The sequence below is a fragment of the Phalacrocorax aristotelis genome, chromosome 2 (genome assembly GCF_949628215.1).
Source record: "Phalacrocorax aristotelis chromosome 2, bGulAri2.1, whole genome shotgun sequence".
In the NCBI taxonomy this organism is placed as follows: domain Eukaryota; kingdom Metazoa; phylum Chordata; class Aves; order Suliformes; family Phalacrocoracidae; genus Phalacrocorax; species Phalacrocorax aristotelis.
In genome coordinates this window covers 154,510,163-154,535,334 of record NC_134277.1, presented here as the reverse complement: position 1 = coordinate 154,535,334, position 25,172 = coordinate 154,510,163, and positions in this window count along the sequence as shown.

The following is a 25,172-nucleotide window of genomic DNA, read 5'->3' as shown; positions in this document are numbered from 1 at the left end:
TGTGGTGTAGACATCTTCATGTGAGTTGATAATTTGCTTATTTATTACAGTCAGTAAACACAAATAGGTCATGATTTCATGCACAAAATGGATCTCAGCCTAAGGTCGATAGCAAAAAAACAACCCCAACAACAAAACAGAACAGAAGAATCGCTTTCTGCACAAGACTATTTCTGTCCTTAAGGATTTTTTGGTGACTAGCTCAAATACAGATTTCTGCATTACAGGCATGTAAATCTAGGGTAACTAATTATCACCTTTGTCAGCTACTTGGGTCAGATCAGCTTTATATTTGCTATGGCTGCCACTAGAGATCGGTATTACAGTCCTTCAGCACAGGATTTTAGGAAAACTGCCTCCTTTTCCAGTGCAGAAAACTAGGACAAATACAGTCAGCTAATAGGTCTGTTGCAGCAAAATGTCATTAAGGTCCTGGAGGTGACTTATTAAGTTATTAGGTTCAGAAGATGTGATTGCCAAGACAGTGTCCAGTATATCTAGAGACTGGCAAAGGAGCAGTGATAGAGAGGGCAAGTATTTGTACACCATCAATGTGCAGAGGACACAGCATTACCTTCTTCATGTCTGTACCTCTTCCATTACTGTTGTCCAGATCTTAGATCAGATCAGTTTTTGGTCAAACAGACCTTACCAAGGCTTAATCCAATCAAAGCAACGGGTAGTCAGGTAGGCAAGCAAAAATGCTTTGAAAAATTCTGCAGGCTTAGTACAAAAATGCATTTAGATTAAAGGTGTAGAAAGATAATTGCTTAATTTATGGATTAACTTAAGAATGCTCATTAATTTCTTGATGTTTTTAATGTCATCCTGCACAGCAGCTCCGGGGTTTGAGTAATTCTGGTGGACAACAAACTGACAGCAATTTTCATGCCTTTGTTGTCTGGTGTGTGTGTGTATTATCGCATCCCAGAATAGCTGAGCATTAAGGTATTAGGAGGTAGGTAAATTCTGCAAGCCCTGAATGTTGGAGGACATCTTTGCAGGAATGTAGGCCTTGATAAGAGAAAGGGTTAGTTTACTACATACTAGCATACTATAAAAATCTTTAAAAGTTTCAAAGGCACATGCTTGATGACCCTTTTCCTTCAACACAAAGGTTCTTGCTCTCCCTCGTACAATACATTACACTTTGGCCTAAGCTACACCTTTGTCTAAGAGGTTGGAATAAACTCCCCAAGGAAGGAAGATCTTCACAAAGTTCACTGCATTTCCTCAGCCTGCCCTCTAGAGAGGAACAATACATACAATGAGAAGAGCAACTATGCTAGGTCTGCTAAAGCCAAAGGCTGCCTATTGTCTTAACTGTTCTGAAGAATTAATGTAGCTACATATCATACTATGTGTTGTGCCACTTAACATACAACTAGTGGGTGTTTAGATACTAAGGCTACATCTCTAATAAAAATTAAATGTGGCCAGGACTCTTGCCTGGCACTGAGGCCACCTGGTATGGAGCACTGCCAAAATCAATACTACTAAGTTCTATTAAATACTCCATCAGTCTATTAAAATCTCTTGCTCCACAAAACAGGGCAACTGCCTATTGGGAATGGTTCCTGCCATGCGCTAATCTCAGAACCATGCCTGGGAACAATTTGAGAAACTGCTGACAAGGGCTAAAAATATGCCAGAAACTTCTGTAATAATTTAAAACTATAGAAGATTGACTTGCAAAGCCTGGGAATATTCCTTAACACTGTTAAATTTATGGTTAAGTGTAGCCTGTAAAGAAGAAGGCAATGTAAGCACCTATAGAAACTAGGATAACTGATCTACACTGGGAATCTGGACCACTCAATACGGTGAGTCAGTTCACCCAATTATCTACAATGCCACATCAAGTCTATGTCTTATTAAATTTGTTGTCCTAGAAAACATTTTACATGGTGAAACATTAATTTATTATTTCCCATTTGTTACATAGTTAATTTTAAAGGACAATTTCATTAGGCTCAAGGAGGAGACATCTTGTCTTTACAAACCACGGATTAGCAGATAACAGGAAGGTATATCAGACCACTGGAGCAGGGATTAACTTCACTGAAGCTAGATGCAATTACAGATATTAGGATCAGTGAGCTGAGACATTCTTCTACTTACACATTTGAACTATGTTTGAAAGTTTAGTTTTTAATTTAAAGCCTTTTTACAAACCTCCTTCCTGCATGTTATAGCAGCCTCGCTTTGTCTGCAGGAGTTTTTAGATTGCTCTTTGTGGGGTGAAATATGGAAAAATTAGTATTCTGACAGGTTCATATTTTTAATTGTACTATGCATTATTAAGCATAACAGGTAGTGTATGCCCAATAACATCAGATAATTTGTTTCATTAGGATACACAGAACTGTTTGCATGAAAACATGCACTCGTCTTCTGTTAGAGTATGAGACGTAACAATTCTTTATGAGCTTACTATATTTAAAGGAGAAAGGAAAAAGCATTAAAACAGGCAAATACTGTATTTCATCTGGCCATGTGCTGCAGATCAAAAAAGACTGAGTTAAGCCCTGCAAAGTTAAGCCTTTACATCTTCAAACAAAAACAGAATTTTCCTTCTGAGTCTATTACATCATTTGCCATGTAATGTTATCACTAATAATCATTGCATGTTAGCAAGAGAGGCCATGAGTAGGTTCAAGCAATAGACACTTTTGTGGTTTCTGTTGTTAACAATCTGTCAAAGTCAGACTCTCAAAACAGTGCAAAGGAAGAAAGAGAGAGAGAGAGAGAAAGAGAAAGAAAGGAAGGAGCTAAGGAAGGCAGGAAGGTTGGTTGGTTTAATACAGAGGCACAAATTAAAAGCAGCAAAAAAAAAAAAAAAAAAAAAAAAAAAGAGACCAGGGCTCAGGGAGGAGACATGAAAGTAAAAGAAAAGACAAACATACACAGCTAAGGCCAGAGTGCAAGTCCTTTCAAGTCCTCATTAACCCCACAGTAAAGAGGTTCCTTGTGAACATTTAGCCTTTTCATTGAGCTCTGCTTTTTCATTGACAAATGTCAGCTGTGAAACATGTTTGGACGCAGCAGTAACCCTCTCAAACCTCTTTCATAGAGTGCAAGCCAAATCCACCACTATGTTTTAGCTCCATGAGCAGATGCACTAATGTGAACAGTATATTAGATCAGTGCGTGGATATGAAAAATCACATTCATGGCTTTGCGAGCAGCTGTACAAGAAGTGGGAAACTAGAATTTCCCTGCTTACAACCTGAGCACCAAAGTCACCAGGTCAGTGTAATTGTGAGAGTGAAGGATGTACGCTCACCCATGGTTTCTTGCTTTGAAAACCTCCTGGGAGAACACGACCCCCTCATTCACCTTCGAGGGCCTCAGGAGCAGCTGTCACAAAGAGAGACGATGGCACTGCGGCTTGGGACAGCACAGGGTCATCTTCCAGGGTCTCTCACCGAGTGCTTAAGCATGTACTTAACTTTTAAATTCATTAGTAATCCCATTAACTTCAGTGTGGCTACTCACTGGTTGAAAACTCAGCAGAGGATGGGGGGTTCTTGAAAGCCTTGAAGGACAGAGTCTGAGGGTCTTTGAATTTAGAAAGTTCCTTCCCAGGAAAGAGTTTCAAAAACTCTGCAGATAGGTTTGACGTAGGGTGTTATATGATTGAGGAGGGACAGACCCAGAGCGATATTTAGGAGAAACTCATAAGAGGTTTTTGTTTACTAGGAGTTCTTTCCTTGTCAATGGGAGTTAGTTTGTTCTTTCTTCATTTATTCATGCTAAAGAGGAGGAAAAAATTATTTAGGAAGGTCGAATGTGTCCCAGCCTAAACTGTGAATTACTTAAATAACAGGACATGTCACAAAACTGACATCAGTGCTTCTTTTCAGTCCCACCCAATGATAATGAGAAGCCATTTGAACAATTTCAGCAGAGCAAAATAAACAAAGATTTTGTACAGACCATATCAAGAGCCCAATCCAGCAAACCTGTAGTCAGCCAAACAGATCTCTGTCAAACTAGAAATCCCTCAATATTTCTATATTCAGCAAGTAGAGAATATTTGGATTACTGCAGTAATGAGCATGTACAGGAATGGGTTAAAGAAATCAGTCCCCTTTTCTCCTCTTTATAACGATTGTCACCACACAGAAGACAGCTGTCATCTTTAAATCTTGTTTTAGTGGGAATGAGATAACACTTTTGTGGTAGGGGAGGGAAAAGGCAAGAACATAACAGGGAGAAATTCTGCACAGTTCAGCTACTATGAACACTTCCCAATTATTTTAATAGCAAATGATACAGAGAGAACAACAGGGGACAATGAAAATCTTCCCGAGAGAAAGAATAGGAAAATATTATTTGTAATGAGAAAAATGTAGGCAGCACACTTGGAAGAACAGTTTTCAAGGAAACCCCTTTTTACAGAGACAAGAAGCAAATGAAACAAGGCTCTGAAGTGGAAGCATATGTGCTCACCGAGGGGAGCTGATGTAATTGGTAAGCGGAGCCTGGCCTCCTCCAGAAAACCACGTCTTTGTGGAGGATGGCCGAAGGGTGTGTGGCAGGCAGCAAGGGAGGGGTGCGAGAGGGAGCTCTGTTTACAGCTGAGGTGACGTAGGCAGCTTGGCTACTGCTCTCCTTGGAGTGCACACCGATATGTGAAGGTCACAGCCCAGGGTGGGCTCTTGGTAAGCCCTCCCGAGGAAAGAAAGGCATTGTTAGTGCAAAGAGCTGGGGCTTGGGGGAAGACTTTCAATAATGGCCCATTGTTTGGGGGATTGTATTAAGAGAAAGTTTTGAAAGCAGGGTGTCTATAGGCATTTTATTGGTGTGATTACACCTCTCTCTGTGCCCAAAAGTGCCTGACCCATGGGAGATACCTGCCAGATACCTTTTTCTGAAACAACAAGCTGCAGCCTTCTCTCCACCATATGATACGCTGGTTGTAATTACTGCCATGGTTAAACACAGGCAGTTGTCACAGCTTGTCACCAGTCTGGCCACCTCAGAATGGCACGTGTAGCTGTCAGCCATCAGCACCTCTGAGCCTGGAGCCTGCAGGGCTGGACTGTGGCAGAACCCAGCCAAAGCGAGTGCATCCAGGTGACTGATGCGAGGGAGTGCTTTTGGAAAAGGGAGCCCCTTGGCAAAAGTCCCTCATGGCAAGTCTTCCAGGTGAGTCAGCGACTATACATCCCAGCCTATTCGTCCCAGTATGGCCACCAGGCAGCCCCTTGGAAGCTCCCTGCCCTCACAGTTGCAGACAGTCAGTAACACCCTTCCACTCTGTATATGCAAGGTACAGTTTCTGGCATGTGAATTTGTCCTTTCTACTTATTCTATTCTGTCTCTGCAGATTTTAGCCCTTAAAATAAATGACTTCACTCTCCTTGGGTTCTAACAGCGTTGTTTGAGGACTGTTGGTATTACAGAGGCTTTCATTGCCATAAAGGCAAAAGCAGAGGCTCAATGCAATGAAAAGGTCAAGTTGATGTCAGTATGTTTTGGAGAGGGATGGTGGGAAGGAGGACTATGCGGTTACTGGAGATAACCAAGACAAAAGATCTAAGCTCTTTCCCCATCTGTGACTCAGTCCTCTTGCATGAGTTAGGGGAGGCCACCTGTGTCCTCTGCTGATTTGTTATTTTGTTATGTATCTAGGGATGCCTGTCTGATCATGGCCACGTAATTCTAGGTGTCATCAGGACAGCGTGAAAGGATGTGAAATTATTGCTCAATCTGGTCGAGGAGGAAGGACCAGTGATGGACATAGCAGGCAGAGCAGAAGGATATAGAAGCTACTCTGGATGAGAGCACCCTGCAGACAGAATAAACCACCAGCTGCTACTGAGCATTACAGCAGAGGTGAGAATGAGAGACACAACGTAACAGACTGGGGGAACTGGGGAGTCCTTCTTGTGCATAGGATGCAGGAGGGGATACAATCCAAACTTCTTAGAGAAAATTACAGTAACAGGTAATAAAAAGTAGAAAAGCAGGCAGAGGGATTGACAACAGCATGCTAATAATTTCAGTGGCATATATTGTTTTCAAGTTACAGCTGTAATAGCTGAAGCAGTTACATCCCCAAGCGTCCTTTCCACTCCTTACTTCCCACCTAATCTAGGATATCGCCTCCTCAGATGCAAGGACTGAATAGCTCTTGGAGTGTCTCCTTCAATTATTCTAGTCAAAACAATCTTAGTAAAGGTCTGTTATTTAAAGCCTAGTCTAAGCTAGGCTGGCTTGGTTTAAATAAATTTGATTAGGGTATGAACAAAGAGCCCTTTAACTGGCATTTCTGTGAAAGTGGTATTTTTTGATGATGAGGCATTTGTGAGTGTCTAGGGTTTGTAAACATTTTGCTGCTACACCTAGAGAGCATAGTTCTATCGCCTAGGGGAGGACCAGCAGGTAGGAATATAACATTTGTAGCCTATGAGAGGGTAGGCAGGTAAGACAGATAAAATTTAAGTAGTGGCACAAGAAAGATTAAGACTTTACTGTACTTCTCTAGCTGGAAAGCACTAAATGATTACAAAGCATTATTATCCCATTATCATAAGAACTCACTCAACACATAAGGAAAAATGAATAGTTCACTTTGTGCATTTGATTCAATCACTTGTCTGTTTACATTGAAACCTGGCTGCTTTAAGTCCCCAAATGTTTAGTATCAAGTAGGTTCAAAGAAAAGTATAACTCCTCAGCAATGAATTTCCTGACTTTGCTCTTTCTGTTTAGAAAAGATGATAAAATGGATTGCACTGTTTTACAGAGTTTCAGTATTTATTACATATCGAAGCTATTGGCCTAGCATTTTAGAAAGATTTACAGGTTTTTGTCTTCAGATGTCACATAACAACTTTAAGACTAATCTCAACCAAAGATGCTAATTTGCCAAAGTAGTTTCACAACTGTCTGGAGTTTTAAACCTTTCACACCAGAATTTAGCTCTGCAGGGTCTGCAGAGTACGGGAGTAAAGAAAAAAAAGGAAGTAAGTGAGCCAGCTAAATATTTTGTATAGTGATTAAGTGAAAAGACTGCAGAGACCCTTAAGCTGATGAAATGAAACACTGCAGGAAGCAGAAAAAAGCAATAAACAAAATGGCAGAGGTTGTTGAAGACTATGGGCAGGGTGATGTTACCAAACACCAAGCCCTGAGGCAGACCCTAGCCAGCAGCAGAGGCACCACTTTCCTTACCGTCCTCTAATGCAGAAGCATTATACTCTGCTAGGGTTTCTCAAATGTTTACAAAGCACGTTTCCCTTTTGGCTCATCTTCCTCCACGAGACAGTCCATTCCCAAGGGACTCTCTATTGCAGCTCCATTCTTTCAGGGCGAGACAGTAAGAGGAGTGTTACTGCTGGGTGCACATGCTTGTGCTCTCCTCCCTGCCACTGCCAGAACGGAGCACTGATAACAATTAAAGGTGGTGTAGTTACCAATTCCCTTGCTATTGCAAGCACTGACAGCCAATACTTCCAGCCTATTCTCACTTTGCCTCTCTGGAGGAACTGAGCTGCTGCTGACTTCTGCTGTCTAAAGCTTCATAACCCTTTTGAATGCTTTCCTTACCTTCAAGGGGTTTGTGACCCTGACTGAGAAACATTGGGCAACTTCTGTAAAACGCTATTATTTTTGCATGGATAAATATTTCTGTGTTCTGAAGTGCACTAACAGTTTGAAATGGGGGCCAGCAGCTGTCAGACACTGGGGGTAGACTTGCATGACCCTGCTACTACACTCCCTGGCACCCCAGAGAACATCATATATCTATCCTTGTAGCCACTGATCACAGATGCTGTACAACATCCTGTCATTCTAAAGGGAATTTAGCACCTGAATACATTAAACCTTCTCTGCACCGTTCAGTTTCACTGCTGGGGCAGGGGTAGCCTCAGTCTGAAAGGAGGATGATGGAGAGTCATGTGCTGTGACCACAGTAGAAGGTGCACAAGCACATAGACAATATCAGCTAGTTTCAGCTGGAAAGCTACAGGCAGACCCCTGGACCCTACGGACATCTGCATTTACATTACACCTGGACCTGGTCGACGCCTACCTTTACCTGGGACAGAACTGATTGGTGCTGTTGATGGGCATGACATTGGTGCTCCTTGCCCTGCCATGGAGATTTTCCATTTGGAGATTACTCTGTGCCAAATGGAAAACAGACAGGTAAAAACTCATAGGAGAGCAGTATCAATCTGCAAAGGCATCTGACAGAGAAGAGTGAGAGAAGACAGGAGCAGTAGACTGGCTAATGTCTGATACAGAAAGATTAGGAATAAAATTCTGGATATCAGTCCAAAAGCCATGCATCTGAATGTTACCTCTTCTAACTCATAGGCGCACTAATTTGTTTATTGGATACGACTATCTGAAGGTGACAGCAATTTATGTATCCAAGGAAAGGTGACACATCCCCTGCAAAATGCCTCTAGAGTAATAGCAGAAGAGAAAGCCAGAGTCTCCTCCAGACAGCAATTCAACACAGGAAAGGAGTGGCAGTAGGAGAAAGTATTCATATGAAGGTTTCTGGTTTGATTCACACATCCCAGCATAACTGGGGAACCCCTGTATTGCAGTAACAGGCTTTGGACTCAGTCTTGCGCCATTTAAGTCCACCAGTTTAGAGCCCTGGGAGGATATTCAGACAAGGCATGCAGACAGGGCAAGGCAGTCAGCCTTGGATTTGGTCCCAGCTTGACCTCCCTGCTTGATTTTAAGCAGCCTGTGAACAAACATTTACTACAGTAACAGCAAACAAGGGAGTCTCTGTAAGGTGTAAAGCTGGGATGCAAATTACAAACATATGTAAATTGAAATCGTTTAGGTTAATTTCTTGGTACTGAATTCAGTGACTAAGTGCTTATTTCAGAATGCTCATTCCATGCCTTGAACTACTGCTTTGTCTGGCTCTTTAGTGGCAGAAAGCAATTTAGCATAATCCTTCTACTGTAATGTCCAGTTTTTCCACAAAGATTACAGATGAAACCAAAAAGCCTCATTCTAAAGAAGGCTTACTGCTTTGCAAAGCTGGCCACTGTGTGTTTAACTGGACCAGAATGGCCCACTGGAGAGCAGGGGGAAATCTCACATTTGGGAGGATGCAATGGAGGAGTCCCGGACAACCAAAACAATCCTTGTTTGCCAAACAATGTGTGTGAAGCTTAAAAAAAAGATGAATTCGAAACACATTTCCCCCTTCACAACAATTGGAAAATACTTTTCAATCAAATGAATAATAAAACTCACTTCCCGAAACCGGTGAGGCTGATTATCATCTAGCTTAAATCACTGTAACACTACTCGCATGAATGTAGCTGCACCCACCAGCTGATATCATCTAAGGATCTGGTCCAGGAATCTGCGTAAGGGAGAGTGTAAGATAATGATGGGAGACCTTTAATTTTTTGGCACACAGGCCTAGCTGTTAATCTTGTCAAAGTCAGTTCCCTTACCTCTTGTATTGCACTCAGCTTGAAATACTATGGGTTTATATTTTCTCACGGTATTTCTGCTTCTATCTTTGTCTTTCTTTGACTTCTAGCTGAAATCTGGAGTTTTAAATGTGACTTTTTTTAAACTTGGAAAAGTTGCTGTGTTGTAGGGAATGAAAATTTATGTTGCTGTTAATTTTACCCCAACTATTCAAATATTAATAGTGAGAGGCTATGTTTCTTTACAAAAATAAAGTGATGAGAGCTATTTATTTAGAGACGTATTCAACATTATAGGCCTTGGCCTGCCTGAGACGCGGCTCATGCAAGTGGGACGTTTGACCTTTTCTTGAACCACTCTTGCAAAGTATATAAAGGAAGTTTTAATCAAAGATTTCCTGGTTTTCATAAATGAATTTAAGTTACTGAAACCCTAGGCTCTGTAAGTTAGTAGAGAAGAGGTTATTGTTTGCAGTCACAACTTTAATAAAGCTTTTTGGAAGAACATGTAAATTATTAAATCCACTTTAAAAACTGGAAAATTTTATACAATTTTCTTTTGGGAGCTGTTCAGTCTGTTTCACTCTCCTTTCAATGGTGGGTGATGAAATTATTTACATGGATTTCTATTTCCATCCCCAAGATCATCTGCAACTTCCCAGCACAAAGCTGGAAGAGGTGGCTTTATTGTATTAGGGTAACCTTTTTCCTTGGAAAGGTTGAGCTAACTCAGAACAGGTTCCTCCGGCCTTTTGAGCTTGTGCAAGTAGGAAAGGCCATAATTTAGGTGTGGAGGGGGAACAGTTCTTTGAAGCTTAAGATTACGTACCATACACAGGCCACCCAAATCCCCAAATCTCTTGGGATTTCACAAACTCTGTAGTTCCCAAAGTCCTAGCAAAGTATTTTTCAGTATTATTTTTTTAATCATTGCTGCTACCATGTTTGTGTAGTTTCCCTGGAAAGGATATGGTGTGGTTTGGGCTGTTTTTAAAAGCTTATCTTGGTTTTGGCCACTCCAGCTGGCCTCAGCATTTCACTAGGACTCGATTGAATGTATCTGCATCCAGTGGTAAGATCTGTTGAGACAGTAAGAATTTAAGGATAGGGATCAAGTGAAGCTGGCTCGGGGTGAGCTTGGAAAATGGCTGAGTTTATGTTCCACCCATGTTGCAACTCAGCTTGCTAAAAACACAACGACTGGGGTCATGGTACATTTACCCTAAAGTAAGTGCTTAAGGATGTTGACTTACAAACGCAGTAGGACACAACCCAGCCTGCAGCAATAGCTATCACCCCCAGCTGTGGTGACTTACCCCCTCTGTCTCCCACTGCCACTACAGCCTGCAAGCCTGAACTATGCATGAAGTTGCTCCTAAATCATGTGAGTGTGGTGTGCTGTCCCAGCCCAGTGACAAATTCAGTCTGACTTCCTAATTCAGTGACCTACAGGTGTTCACTTCTAACTGTGATTTGCCCATTCTTGCCACAAAAGCTGGCAACACACAAGAGTGAGACACCCAGGGAGGCAGCTGGAGTCCACAACTGCCTCAGCTATCAGTGTTTCATCTGTTATGTTTGTATGTCAACACCTGAAACATAAGCTGGGCTCAGCCAGCTTGAGTTGGCACAGTCTAATCTAAACTTCCAGATTTGGCTAGCTACTACTAATGAATCATGCTGGGCAGATTTCAGTGCTTTGCAAGAGAAGTGGATCCTGCAGCTGAGCCAATGTTGTGGCCACCTCAGCTGGGCACATTGGCTTAATTGGCCCTTGAGCTCTGGGCTGTGTGAAGGTAGATGCCCTTCCTGTCCTCCTGCATGTATGGGGTGGCTGGTAACTGGGGGCAGAAGAACAGAGAAGGTGGCTACAACGGCAAAATATTTCCTATCACCCCACTGCAGTTACACAAAGCTGGTAATCAGTCTTCAGACACTTCCTCTAGTCTAGGCAAAACCTGTGCTGTGCATTTTTCATGTCCAACTCTCAGCTGGACTCTACATAAACTACCACTGTCAGAGTGTATTATTATCATAGAATCATAGAATCATTTAGGTTGGAAAAGACCTTTAAGATCATCAAGTCTAACCATTAACATAACACTGCCAACTCCACCACTAAACCATGTCCCTAAGCATCATGTCTACATCTCCTTGAAATACCTCCAGGGATGGTGACTCAACTGCTTCCCCAGGCAGCCTGTTCCAGTGCTTGACAACCCTTTTGGTGAAGAAATTTTTCCTAATATCAAATCTAAACCCTCTCGTGGCTCAACTTGAGGCCATTTCCTCTCATCCTATCACTTGTAACTTGGGAGAAGAGACCAACACCTGCCTCGCTACAACCTCCTTTCAGGGAGTTGTAGAGAGCGATAGGGTCTCCCCTCAGCCTCCTCTTCTCCAGGCTAAACAACCCCAGCTCCCTCAGCTGCTCCTGATAAGCCTAATTCTCCAGACCCTTCACCAGCTTTGTTGCCCTTCTCTGGACACGCTCCAGCACCTCAATGTCCTTCTTGTAGTGAGGGGCCCAAAACTGAACACAGTATTTGAGGTGCGGCCTCACCAGTGCCAAATACAGGGAGACGATCACTTCCCTAGCTATTGTTTGATGACTGCATCAACCTTTATTTTTCAAAGACAGGACACACAAAATCAGCATGGGTTTTCCTCTGATATTTAATGGTACATTTTGGAGTCATATACAGAAGGACCAAGAAAATGAAGCAGCAAAACGCTCCCTTGCCTTAACTTGTTGGGACAGTTTGAGTCCTGAGAATAGATTTTCTCCTTAAGGGATTCTTATTTTGTTTCTGATTATGAATTGAATGTGTACTAAAGGAAAAGAAAGAGAGAAAGAAAGATAGAAGCTAAGCTGTTTCTTTTAGTTCTATACAATCAACTACTTTAATGACAATGCTTATAAAAACAATTTTATGTTAAATTATTTAGTATGTTTTATTTAATAAAAAGGAAAAAGGAAGATGAAATAGGGCATCGAGGAAATTCTTCTTTGTTTATTTTTGTCTCTGTAGTGGTTCATTTTACCCACCAGTGTTTTTTCTTCATAGCAAGCCCCCCTTCCCTCTTGATTGAAAACAGACTTCTAATAAAAATGGTTTAAGATCACAGTGATAACTTCAATTCAAGAACATGAATAAAAAGCACCCTTGGAAGAAAGACCCCATCTGCTCACATATGATGTTAGGAAGGGAGCGCATAAGCAGAGTAGTGATTGCTACCAGGTGTAAGATTACTTAGGTCCTCCACGTATGGTTTCTAATCTATATGGCCACTTTTAAAAAAGAGGGATTCAAGTATCCTATAAAACAGGTCCTATGTTTTACATTTGACCTCTTCCTGAACATCAACCTTATTAAAAACAAATAAAAAAATGTCCTGAATGGAAGCTGTAGTTTGATCTGGAGCTTATGGAGGTTGACAGCAAACCTGCCATTGCTTTTAGAAGGGCAGAAGCTGGCCTCTGCTTCATTCAAAAGGAGACCTTTATCAAGCTGCCTTGCAACGATCACTCCACAAGTGGTTTCTATTTCATTTTATTCTAATCACCTTACAGAAATACATTTTTCACCAAATTGAAAGCTTGTCTTCCCTGAAGCCCTGGAAAGGATTAGATAGCATTACATCAGACATTTCAAACAGTAAATTGTGAACTTGGAAGAAGCACTTCAAAGCATGGTTATGTGAAGCTTCAAGTGCTCGGGCAGAACAGCAGAGGTGAAACAATCACAATCTCTGCAGCAGAAAGCAGTGACTCAGTGAGTGTAAGCCATGAATCCCATTACTTTAATCTAACATGTATATTATCATGAGGTTTAAAATCCGTGTCTGATATACTCTGCTAGATGCTGTAAGAATGTGTAGTACAGGGCCTAGACTCAAAGACAAAATGTGAGCAAGATAAAAGCAGGTTATGAGCAGAGATGGCAAGACTCTGCACACTTTTTGTAATAACTGCAGTAACTGGAGTTGTGGAAGACATGATGTTTTTTCCCAAAATAGTTAAATAAATAAATAAAAAAAATCTAGTATAGGAACAAATGAAATAGGAATAAAAGAAACCTTTGTCTTGTAGAATTTACTCATCTGAATTCACAGGAATAAATTAAATTAGAATAATTACTCTTCTATCTGTTTAAAGCCTCTTCACTGGGTAGAAGTCAGAGATAAGGGTTTTCACTGCCTTAATTCTACTGGTACAAGCTGGCTAAGGACTTCTGCCTATTCATACAAAACAGGTGCCACTTTACCCACATGGGGATGCCTCTTTTGTCCCCAAACGAGACATTAATGAACTAGCAGCAGTGACCACATTTGACTGCTTGCCAAGCAGAAATGTATGCACTCAGGGAAAAGCTTGCTTTGGGGGTGGCTTGAAGTGAGAGGAAGCGGGAGTTTACCAGGCTTTGTCAGAGAGCTTTTCATCAAAATGGTTTTTCAGGGGAAAATGAATTTATGTTGGGGTGTTTTGTTTGTTTGTTTGTTTTATATTAAACACAAATATTTAATTTAAACTCACTGTGGGAGTGACTTCTGCCATTTTCTTCTGTGCTCTTTGCTCATTGCTCTCCCTGGGCTGAATTCCCCAAGGGCTGTAGCTACCAGGGATTTTCATAACATCCCACTGCAGTTTGGGAGGGTAATATCTCTATGCAGAACAGGAGCTACTCTGTGGTCAGGGAGCCTCCTATTTGTCAAGCAACAAAAAGCACATCCAAGCAATACTGCAAAAGCTTTTCTGAGTTGGACTTTTTGACTTTAAGCTGAAAAGAATCAAAGCAAGTCCAAATCATCCAAATCAATTTGGGTTTGGACTCAAAGCTCTTTACAGTTGTGGGAAGTCCAAATAAAGTCTCTCCTAGATAGTCTGCATCCGTGGAAAATAGTTACACCATTTTCTCCTAAAAATACTTTTCCTTGGAAGTCTTGACGTATATGTATACCATTTTACATTTTTGCCATTGATATATGCTTAATATCAAGCCTGGCTTATGTTCTTCACTGAACTTGGACCAGAGGTGCTAGACTGTTTGTCTACAGTAATACTAGAATGTCTGAGAATGACATTTGGATTCACTCCAGGTTATTAGGATGAATATATTGGCTTTACAACAAAAATAATCTTCCTCAACTGTATAGTTCATATGCTCACCTTCCCTACCCTATGCTGTATGGCCATGTCCCTGCAGCCCTGTGACCCATGTCTCATAAGCGCTTGTCTCCCGAAAGGATAGTTCAGGTAGGACATTGAGGGCTGTAAGGAATTAAAGCACTTACCACAGATGAGTGCATAGAAGTTAACTGTTCTGCTAATGGTGGTAAGCATCAAACCCTCATGGCTGATCCAGCCACAGGCTCAGCTTTGGCTCAGCAGCTGCTGTGTTGGTGTTGCAGCCACTCTGAATAGGTCACCAGATTGCATACTTAGCCACTGCACAGTAAATTAGGTCAGATATGTGGGGAGTAGCTTATCTGGTACAGACTGTGTCCAATACTGATACTTTTACACTCCCCTGCCTTATAGCTCCTACCTGACTTCCATCACAGGACACCCACTGCATTCCCAACCTCTTCCTGTACCCAATATGCCAATATTACCTCCTCTTACAACACTTTTTTCCTCTTCCATGCTTCTCCCTCCTGCAAAAACTACCTCTCATATTTAATATCCTCTAGATTTTATTTTTGCCACCCACACCTTCACTCTGAAACCTGTACCCTTCTCAGTTGTTTTTTGGCACCTCTCAAGACATCTCAAAGACATCTAGCCCACCAGCATCCCCTGGAGCCATCCAACACCAAGTGCCTGGGTCGTTAGAGGCAGCAACAGAGACAGTCCTGCCCCTACAGAGAATCTCACAAGTCAGGGCAAAAGAACAAGGTTTAAGCAGCTCTTGGTGACAGCCAACTATATTGTGTGCTGGATGAAACCTACTGCCTAAGTGCTACACAGATTTATTGTGGACTATGCTGCCTCCATGGGCTTGGGCAATTAAATATTCTGTATCCCACACTTCCTCATTTGTGAAACAACTTGAAGAGGTTTTTCAGCATGACCTAGGCAAGATAGAGCAATCTGAAGAGCTATGGAAATTGTAAGTTATTACTATAGCCAGTGAGACCAGAGTTATGTGCTTGTGGCTGTGTTATTCACTGATTTATTGCTAACAAACAGGCAGTCTTTATTTTTAATTAAATGAACATCTGTCCCTTATCTGGCTTCTCTCTCTGTAAACCTTGACTACCAGCTGTATTGTAAATGCCTGGGAAACAGGAGATGAAGAAGCCAGGTGGCTTCTAGGATGGGAGGATGAATAAAAGAGGCAGATCATGTGAATTATCTCAGCTGAAGCAATAAAATGTGAGTGACCCAGGAATGTCCTGTGTGTCTGGTTTTGGACCATAAAGTCTGCCTGGAAAGGATGTCATTTATCTGTGTTAGTCCCTGTAGCAGGCTTAGCAGTCTTTGCAGGCTTGAAACTGTGTCAATCTATCATTGCTACTGTAACCTTAAAAGCAAAAGGCCTAATAGCTAAAACATCTTGAAGATACAAGCATGGTAAGAAATAAAAAACTATACTTATACAAAGGAGTAATTAATTTCAATTCTCAATCAGTAGCTGTGTTAGTTGCTGTAAAAATGTTTCAACTCTGTTTCTCCATTAAATATTCATCAGTCCATGCAGCAGCTCTTTGGCTTACAGTAGAGTCACTTGCTACCATCTGCATCTCCAACACATGTAGGTCTGGGCTAAAAGCCCAACTAATAAATGTTTTAGGACCAACAGCTCAACAAAAGCACTGGAGGAAAGGACCTCTGTCACATCCAGCTGTGATTCTGAATGGCACCTTTAAAATTCATATGTGAATAACTGATCAGACAGATTAACTTTGGCTTTTCACTTCATATTCACAGAAGGCAGATTTATTTCATTGTAACCTATAATGTCTTCTAAAGTAAATAAATAAATAAGTCACAGAGGATTGTGGTGTTTTTTCAATTAATAATTTGCTGTTAGATATTTGTAATAAACAGCCAAAATGCAGAGATTCTGTCACGACCAGGTATTAATATTTCAGTTGTTATCATAATAGATAAAGTTTTACCATCAATCAAGAAGTGGATGGTTGCTGCAGGACCAATATTTACCAAGGGGACTACATTCAGTCCAGGCAGACCAAAACCAGTCTCAATATATAACAGATAGATTAAGAAAGGCTAAAGAGATGAAATTTGTGAGAGGGGTAGATGGGGAAGGAAAATGTAACCAGTCAAAAATGAATTGAATTTTTTTGATGGAAGGTCTTTGTGAATGGCCAAAGGGGTATAGTTCCACAATCAACAAAAAGGAGGGTATCTATTGAGATATGGTGGGAGATAAAACGGATGTTAAAATATATGGCAAGCTAAATAGAAAAGACAGTACACTTGTAGGTACAATCCTACACAAAGCTAAAGCTACTACAGAGAACACTATACTTGGTAGGATCAAGAACAGTAAGTACGTTAAGTGTGTTGATAATAAAACAAATCCTAAAGATGACATAAGCCTATTACTACACAAAGATTGTAACCTTATTAATAATGCCGCAGATAAGACATGTTCAATAAATCCCTTCTGTACTTAGAAAGCTTAGAAAGATGAGTTTATATCTTAGGAGGAAGGTGACAGATTTTCCTGGCCATTAGAAGCAGAACACAACATTAGGCTGCATTTCCTAGAGATGACTATTTTAAAGCAAAAGCTCAAATAAGAATCACCACAGGGTCCTACAAGAGCTGGCTAAAGTGGTCTCTGGCTTGCAGATGTTAATTTTTAACACAGTTTGGAATACCAGGGAAATACCAGGGAGGACAGTTAATATTGTATCCCCATGGAAAAAAAGGGGCGGGGGTGACAAGAATAGGCTGGTTAGCCTGACATCAACACCTCTCCCCCTTTTTCATTCCTGACCTTGTTTTTTTTTGGATGCCAGCCCAGTGCCCTTGAAGCAACCTTCTGTCTTCCTATGCATCAGGGGCTGAGACTGGTTCCCACTTAGGTCTCTGCAAGCCTAACTGGCATTCCAGTACCCTCCCTGCTAAATACGTCCTGTTGCAATGGAGCACACGGTCCCTGAAAGGACTCAGGGAAGCAGCTGGCCTCCTATGTGACAACAGCACACAGGAGCTGGGAATCAGCCAAGGGGCAAGAGAACCAGCTGATGGATTTAAATAGGGTCCCAGCCCCAAGGGATCAGAGAGAACCAGAGGCGTGTTTCCTGGGAGGGAAAGTCCTGAAAGGCATAGGCTGAAGGGGCTCTTGAATAGAATAGAATAGAATAGAATAGAATAGAATAGAATAGAATAGAATAGAATTGAATAGAATAGAATTGAATTGAATTGAATTGAATTGAATTGAATTGAATTGAATTTCTGTTGGAAGGGACCTACAACAATCATCAAGTCCAACTGCCTGACCAATTCAGGGCTGACCAAGTTAAAGCATGTTATTAAGGGCATTTTCCAAAGGCCTCTTAAACACCCTCTAGCTTGCAGCATCAACAAACTCTCTAGAAAGACTGTTCCAGTGTTTGAACATCCTCTTGGTAAAGAAATGCTTCCTAATGTCCAGTCTAAACCTCCCCTGGTGCAGTTTTGAGGCATCCCCGTGTGTCCTATCACTGGATACCAGGCAGAAGAGATCAGCACCTCCCTCTCCACTTCCCCTTCTCAGGAAGCTGTAGAGAGCAATGAGGTTGCCCCTCAGCCTCCTTTTCTCCAAACCAGACAAACCCAAAGTCCGTAGCTGCTCCTCACAGGACACGCCTTCCAGCCCTACCACCAGCTTTGTTGCCCTCCTCTGGACGCATTCAAGGACCTTCATGTCCTTCTTAAATTGTGGGGCCCAGAACTGCACACAGTATTCAAGGTGAGGCCACCCCAATACCAAATACAGCTGGATAATCACCTCTTTTGACCAGCTGGATATACTGTGTTTGACACACCCCAGGATGCGGTTTGCCCTCTTGGCTGCCAGGGCACACTGCTCGCTCCTATTAAGCCTGCTGTCGACCATCACCCCAGATCCCTTTCTGCAGGGCTGCTCTCCAGCCACTCCTCTCCCAGTTTATACCTGTGCCCTGCATTACTCCATCTTAGGTGCAAAATCCAGCATTTAGACTTGTGAAATTTCACCCCGTTAATCACAGCCCAATTCTCCATCTATCTAGATCCCTCTGCAAGGCCTCTTGTCCTTCAGAAGAGCCAACAGCACCTCCCAGTTTGGTATCATCAGCAAACTTTCTAATGGTGCATTCAACTCCTGCGTCCAGATCATTGGTAAATATATTGAACAGAACTGGCCCTGGAATTGAATCCTAAGGAACACCACTGGTGGCCAGTTGCTAGACAGGTGTAGCCCCATTCACTACAAACCTTTAAGCCCTGCTGTTTGGACAATTCTGACTGGCTAGCAGTTCCCACCCAGTGCACCATGAACCCATTCATCCCACAGTTGGACAACTTGTCCAACAGTATCAAAAGCCTTACTAAAATCCAGAAAAACTACAGCCACCCCCTTCCCTTCATCCACAAGGTAGGTGACCTTGCCATAGAAGGATATCAGATTAGCTAAACAGGACTTTCTCTTTGTGAACCCATGTTGACTGTGCCTGATGATTGCATTACTTTCTCTCCTGAGAACTAAAAAGCGGGGATACCTGACCCAGGGAAGGATAGTGGATTCACTCGTGCCATTTTCCTTCTGGTTTATATGTAGGATAGAAGTCTGTCCCAGGCTTCTTTGGTTTTAATAATCTGTAGGCAGCAACAAGACCTGTCAATAGTCCCTAAATCTTGTGTTTCCTGCTCTTATACCACCCCTGAGTTTTCTGCTTTTCCTGCTTACTTTTTTAAAATATATATTGTTTCAGAGATTCCTGGTACTTCACTCAGCCAGACACTTTGCCAGAAATGCCACCTGCAAAGTGCAGAGTTGTAGAAATAATAGGAACAGCACAGGACTTTAGCAGGTAATGGAGGGGATACTACAGAGTCTCTGAAACTTACTGTGAGGGTTAAGTATATTGTGTCTATATCACAGCTGCAAGACATGTGGGAAGATCCATTTATTGTATAAACACTGACATGGATCATGTGAGAACACACTTGACTTACAGAAGCTAAGCAACCAAACCTTTCTTCTGAGTACCCCCTGGGGCAAAGCTGCTCTTCCATGCAAGACTGCTCTCCAGTCTACTTGTCTGCAGGTTTCACTGTTTGACCTCCGCTTCCAACTACCCCAGTTACTTCAGTGTGCAGAGTCTGTCACACAGGCCAGCCTGAGAGATGTGCTTGATGACATATGTATCTTGGGTATGTCGTTACATTTTACGGAAAAATAAAGGAGTCCTGCAGGGATATTTAGTTGTCTGAGAACAAACAGAAAAAGATAGATTAACATCTGGAGTCCACAAGTTTTCTTTCTTTATTAAACTTCCTTTACAGACCACTTTGCCATAGAGAAGAGAACTGAGGGCAAAAACCATGGTAACACTTGTCCAAGACAAGTTAACTGGAGGAACAAGCTGAACCTAAGACTATCCACAACAAAGAGAATCTCAGTAAAAAGAAGATATAAAAACTGGAGATAGGAGGGATAACATCACATTGTATCCAACACCGGATTATTTTCCTAGGCACAAAATTAGAATTTCTGAGACATAAAAAAGTAAGAGTTTTTGCAGTTGGTATAGCTAGGTCCCACAGCTACAACCAACCACCAGTCTCTAAAGTCTAAGGTGGCTGAAGGATACTCATGAAACTTTTATTGCTATTGTGTTAATGATCCTGGATGCAGACTCCAGAGGACTAACATGATGTTATTTTTCATGGAAGGGACCAAGGAGGAAGGCCAATATCTTCATTTTCTTCAAAAATTAAAGGGAAACTCCTTACTCTGATTACAAGCATATAGGGGTTAGGAGAGGAGGAAAGTCAAGTAGTTTTGATGAGTGACATCACACGTGTGGCCCACCATAGGCTAAATGATGCCAAAGGACAGAGTAAAAACTCCTGCTGCCACCTGGTCCAAAGAGCTATCAGTGGGACCATGCATCACCTAACCAGGAGAAGTGGTTTCCTTGGGTGATAATTCTGGCCAGTCTTTTCAAGGCAAAGGGAGCCCAATTTGCTTGCTAATCCAGAAGACAGAGGGAAACTGCATGCAATACCAGTCCAGTATCCACTAGATTTCCCCCTATAACATGACAAAAGTTAGAAATGCTTCTCTTATTGCTTTTCTTATTCCCATAAACATGGATGTTCACTGATGATGCTGTGAACTTGGAAGGGGCATCACTTAAGTCAGTCATTTGTCCAAGTAATGTTCACTAGAGAAGTAAAGTCTTGATGCTTTCATTAATAAATAGATGCTCAGCAGTGCATAGGCATTTTCAAAAACTTTACGAAAGATCACATTTCCTGTCTGATTGCCTGAGGATATGTTAGCTAGGCAGGCTTCCTCATCTTAGCTGATGCAACTGATGTTAGATAGACACGTTCCTAACCTTAATAATAGGAATCACAATTGGTGAATATTATTTGTGGCAGGCTTGTCAGCAAATGTCTGGTTTAATTTATGAAAGAGAATTTTGTCAACAATGGGAATTTATTGTTTCCTACAATTCCTGCCTTCTGGTGTCGTAGGTATGTAACGCCTTGTTAGGGAAAGGACTTGTGCAAAATACAAAGTTCTGAGTGAATCTGGGCTCACAAATTTACCACCACAAGAATTAAATGCCTTTATCTGTTTTAATTCAAATAGGTTCTTTGCAAGGCATTTGGTAGTGCTCTTCCTTCCCTGTCAGTTGTTTGGAGACATAACATCCATGTTCAAACGTGAAAATTGTTCTGTTCTTTGAGCACTCCAGGCTCAAAGCTAAAAGTTGCAGCATTTCACTAAGAAAATCATATAAGAAAATACCAATTTTTTTTTTCCATTTTACCCCTGTGTTCTCTTGCTGAATTAAAAAATAATTTTAGTAACCCCAAAACTGCATCTGTCAGTGAAATTGCTGATGGTTGAAGGAATTTTAGAAAACTCTTCACAGGCCGTTCAGGTTATGATCATATCTATAACTTTCTGCTGGAGCTCTGTGGGGTTTTGTCTTCTGATTGCTCAGAATTAGATGTGGTAAATCAACGTCTGTATAAAACAGAAAATAAGGAGAGAATAATAAGAAGCCTGTGTCCTGGTCTTTTCCTGCTTTGCGGTAATGTATATATCCTGGACCTCAAAAGTGGGAAATGATCTGGAGTTTTGTAGTCTAGATAAATAATCTCTCTCCAGCTTCAGCTCTCTCTCAAAGGAGAAATGTCTCTCTAACAAATTTGCATGAGGAAACAACATCTCCAAATGTGACACACCCCATTTTCAGATGAGATAACCTTTATAGAAATGTCTCTAGTGGGATATTCAACTCTGCAAAATCATTCCTGATTTCTGAAAATGTAGGTCATTGATGTGACAGAATCTTCTACTGAATAGCTGTATCTTGGTGGAATTTCATTACTGCTTTTTTGGCTATCAAGAAGTAACTGCTTTTAAAACTTACATATAGGGATATGTACTAAAGGGGAGGACTGGGCATGGTAGTTTTGACAAGTAATAAAATAATACACTTTGTGTATATATTGATGAGCTTTCCTCTGTTATAGTACATACAGATCATATCTATATTGACTTATAAGTCTCCTAACAAAGCGACAGCTGAATGTTTTGAATCTTCAAATATATTTAACTTCATAGCAACCTTGACAGGTAGGGAAATATTCTACTGCCCAAGACCTGTGTTTGTCCTCCTAACTGTAAATATCTAATTGAAACACCTGTGTAATCTGGGCCATTTTAGGGTCCTTACATAGCCAGTGAAATACAAGCATTGTAAGAGTCAAAATCAGCCTGAGTGAGTTCTTAATTTCCCAGTTGAGCTGCCTAACCAGGCAACTGAAGGAGGACGATGGTGATGATTGTAATTTAAAGGGCAGGAGTAGGTGCAATGAATTTGGGCTTGACCTCAAGAGCATGGGGAGACTGAAGAGAAAGTCTCTGCCATGTTGTGCTTGCAAAGTTACTGCAATGCAGAGATGAGAGGGGGACTCTGAGTTGCACAGACACTCAGCCTACTTCCTAACCCACAGGCTTACTACCCTACAGAAATATTCCTCTTGGGTCTGAGACTAACAAAGGCAGGCCCTGAAAGCAGATCTAGCTTCCAGAAATCCATCATCCTCTGAGTCAGAGTTGTTTGCTTCTATGGAAGGGCTTAGTAATTGTGTTTTTCAGCTCTGTGTTACAACTGGTAGTAAATGCTGACTAGAACTGGTCTGTAGCACCAGGAAGCAAACAACTGTTGGTGAAAACAATGGGTATATCATGACAGGAAAAATCCAAGACTGTCAAGCAAAGTTTCTGCAGAAAATTTGTTTTATGTTAAAAAATTTCAAGCACTATCTGATATAGCAGAAATGTACAGCAAGAGAGAGGCAGGGAAAAAAAGATAAGTCACCCAGAAATGGATATTTAAAGTCATAGTTGTAAGTGATGGTACAATACTTTTATATATGGCACTGCCACTTCTCATAGTGATAATATCTGACCAGATGTGGGCACCTCATGGAACAAAACAGGGTGGAGAAGAGGAAGGGGGCAGACCACATGTGGTGGAGGTCTTTGAGGACTGCTGGTCTCTTAAGTGCTGGTACATGTATTTCTGTGAAGTGGGAGGAGCTGGTATTGTATTGCAAGCTGAGAAAAGAAACCTTATACCAAATTATCACTTACAGTAAGTGCAAGGTCAGCCACTTCTGGGAAAGCAGTAAAGCGTTCCCAGGGAAAGTTTCCTTGCACTTCTTGTTGATTTTAAGAGGTTTCTGAAAATTTCAATATTGTTAATAGTGGCAGGCATAAATAGGTGCCTGTGAAGAAAAAGAGTTTTCTCAGGAAAATTAATGTAAAAACAATCAGATCTTCTTCCAACGATTTTCCTCAGACAATGAGAAGATACCACTGCTACAGGGAGGAGCTGAAAGGGAGGGTCTCCCATGAACAGACATCTGTTTCAAGCTGATGTTTCATGCCCATGTTTTTCCTGCTGGTAACAGACCTCTCTGCTCAAATGATCACTTCCTTGTGTTGAGTAACTTGAATTAACAGGAAGAAAAGCCATCTTCATGAAGCCTCGAAATGACAGGAGGGATCAAATGAATATTTTCATTGGCATCTGATAATCCTCCTTTCCCCACAGCAGGAACTTTGAAAGCCCAGAAAGGACTTTGCCTGGAGTACCATAAAGTCATGGACCAGCACTTTGAGATAGCAAAGCTGAGGGAGAATATGGTCTGTTTGGATTCCCAGGCACTTCTTAAACAGAAATAGTGAACACACATTTTTATGGGCACTACCACAAACTGTTTGCATTCACAGTTGTGCCCCATTCAAAGGTGTAAGGCAAATAACACCTGCTACCTGACGGGGAGAGTTTGCACAAATCTGCTCTTTAAAGCCAAGAATCATTTTGAACAAAATTCGTGTTATGAAACTGTAGCAACAGCACAGCTGAATCCTCTACAGAGTGAGTGTTGCAGTCCTTGGATCGCTTCCTCTGCCCATCAAACCCATGTAAAACAGGGGATGAGGTTCCCACAAGTGATTCCAATTTCAATCCGTTTCAGACTTTATTTCTTCAATTCTGTGGCCTCCTGTGGTAGCAAACTATGCCAGCCAGCTACCAGCTGTGTAAAGGCCCGCCTTTTACTCATTTTAATTTTACCTGCTGGCAGCTACATTTATAATCAAGTGCTGGAAGAATGGAAAGAGAGAGTAATGCATCTCAGTTGTTACCTGGAGTTGCTATGGGGACACAATGGGTCTGGAGGAAAGTATGAGAGAAATGTCCCACCAAAAACCAGTATCGTGGCTGTGAGGAAGGGTCCCCAGAGGAGTGTTTAAACCTCAGGTCAGTCAGGGTGGGAATGTCCCAGTGAGGAAAGTGGAGCAAGAAAGGAACAGAGAGATCTGCAGGGATCCAGAAAGGGATGGTCTGACTCTTACCTGCATGAGTCATCCACAGCTGTGCAGGCTGCAGAGGGAGAGAGGGAGGAATGAAGAAGCAGCAAACAGATGTTTGACTACAGAATAGTTGCAGAAAAAAGAGCCTGTTGCCCCAGAACTCCTCACCAGCTTCACTGGCACATGCTCTGAGGACTCTAATGTTAAGCACTTCAGGTTTCACTCAAAGCCTGCTAAGTCAATGGGATTCATTGGATTTCTCTGCGTTTTGGACCAAGTCCTTTCAAAACAAGCAATGAATAGAAACATAGTGTTTCTTCCTCCTTGTGGCCAGCATTTTCAGCATAACTCAGCTTTTATTATTGTGGCTGGGTATTCAGAAATTAGTTCCCTGGGAATGGAGAAATGATCAAATGTGACTGAAATACCTGGGCTCTCTTCAGGTGGTTCATGAGCTGAGACAGAGACCTGTTGCAAGCTCACACTTCACCTGGTAGTCACGAGACATGAATAGGCATGCTGGCATCCAACTTTGTGGTCCTCCAGCACAACCAGGAAAAAGCACACCATTACCGTGGCTTAGATTTGCTCCCTCACTTGCAGCTGCCTGTCAGTACACTCAACTTTCATTTAGGAAGCTCAATAATTTTCTGAGATTGTGGACCTTTGCAGC